The sequence below is a fragment of the Moschus berezovskii genome, chromosome 19 (assembly GCF_049115385.1).
Source record: "Moschus berezovskii isolate FMDL1 chromosome 19, NW_MosBer_1.0, whole genome shotgun sequence".
Lineage (NCBI taxonomy): Eukaryota > Metazoa > Chordata > Mammalia > Artiodactyla > Moschidae > Moschus > Moschus berezovskii.
Window position 1 is genome coordinate 29028738 of NC_142478.1, and position 1956 is coordinate 29030693.

General features: G+C 52.2%; 1 pseudogene; it reads left to right on the forward strand.

The window, feature by feature from the left end:
* The first annotated feature begins 560 nt into the window (after nt 1–560).
* On the forward strand, nt 561–1638 carry LOC129542546 (CD320 antigen pseudogene; annotated as a pseudogene).
* Nucleotides 1639–1956: the final 318 nt, after the last annotated feature.

The window sequence follows — 1956 nt, forward strand, 5'->3', positions numbered from 1 at the left end:
CCCTGTTAACAGTAAAAACTCAGATCAGTACTCTGGGTTACAGGACTTTGATATCCACAAGATCAACTACATAATTTCAAGGCTCAAAGCAAAATGAACCTGAGGATTTCTTGTTCAAAAAGTATTAAGAATTTCAAGACAGCAGAGCATGAAACCAAGCATGGATGCCTCCTGAGGGCAGGGCCCTGAATAACTGCACAGGTTGTACACCCACAAAGCTGGCCCAGGCTACCCTTCATTACTCATCTATTTACTTTCATATTGTTGGGTGCTTTATGGGCTTCCCAGGTGGCACTCATGTTAAAGAACCCGCCTGCCAATGCAGGAGACATAAGAAACACAGGTTCGATCCCTGGGTCAGGATGATCCCTTGGAGGAGGGGATGACAACCCACTCCAGTATTGTTGCCTGGAGAATTCCATGGACAGAGCAGTCTGGTGGACTACAGTCCGTGGGGTCACAAAGAGTCGGACATGACTAAAGTCACTTAGCATTTACTTATGATGCTTTCTTAGAGAAAAAATGAAAGACATATTTTACACTATTTTAAGAAATACTGAGCCGGTGCTGGCCGGGGGTGGTACGATGAACGGTTGGGTGGCTTGGGGTCTAGCGCGGCGTGCTGCGGCCCTAGGCCTGGGGCTGCGGGTACTGCTGGGCTTCGGGCTGTGCCTGGAGACCGCCCCGACTCCGATCCGGACCTGGTCCCCGACCCAGGCCCCAGGCCCCAGCGCAGACTCGTGCCCACCCACCAACTTCCAGTGCCGGAGCGATGGCCACTGCGTGCCCCTCATCTGGCGTTGCGACATTGACCGGGACTGCCTTGATGGCAGTGATGAAGAAGAGTGTGGTTCTGAGGTACCCAATGGCAGCCCCTCCCCTTGTGACATCATGGATGACTGTCCTGACCGCAACAAGAATCTTCGCAACTGCGGGCCCCAGCCCTGCCTGGAAGGCGAGCTGTGCTGCGTGCTGGACGGTCTGTGTATCCCAAGGACATGGCTCTGCGATGGCCACCGGGACTGTTCCGACTACAGCGACGAGCTTGGCTGCGCAATCAAGACCCCCCAGGAGGGGAGGACCGTATCCATGGGGACTCCTGTGACCCTGGAGAATGTCACTTATCTCAGGAATGCCACAGTCACCACCATCGAGGACCGGGACTCCGTTCAGTCTGGAAACCGAAGTGCCTATGGGATTATCGCAGCTGTAGCGGTGCTCAGTGTCAGTCTGGCTGCTGGCATCCTCTTCGCATTGTCACGGCTCTGTGCCCAGGGATGCCTGGCCCCGCTGGGGCTGCTGGTGTCCGTGAAGGGGTCACTGCAGCCAGAGAGGAAGACCTCGGTGCTCTGAGCATGCACTCTCACCCCCATATCAACCGTCCCTCGAGTATGGCAGGTAGAGGGGACCCACACTTGGCTGCTACCACATCAGCCCCGAGACCTGGCTTCTTCTGTCCTCACAGTGCCAAGCACCTGTGCTCCTGCATATGTGACCCTAGAGGCTGGGGTTGCCCGGACCCTCCCCTGGACACGAGGAGCCTGAATGAATGGGGAACATGCCACAGCCGGAGCTGAGGGGCTGGCCCCGGATCACTCTTGGGGTGGCCCCCTTACTCAGATACAATTGTTACCTCTGTTTGAAAGTGGTGATTAAAGCTAGTTCACATCCTCAAAAAAAAAAAAAAAAAAAAGAAATACTGAGCATCTTAGGTGGTATCAATCCTGAATCTGAAAACATTTAAAATGAGAATTATGGTATTGAAAATTAAATGCTACTATTTATAATACTCATAATATATACTCCTTGGAAGGAAAGTTATGACCAACCTAGATAGTATATTAAAAAACAGAGACATTACTTTGCCAACCAAGGTCCGTCTAGTCAAGGCTATGGTTTTTCCAGTGGTCATGTATAGATGTGAGAGTTGGACTGTGAAGAAGGCTGATCACCGAA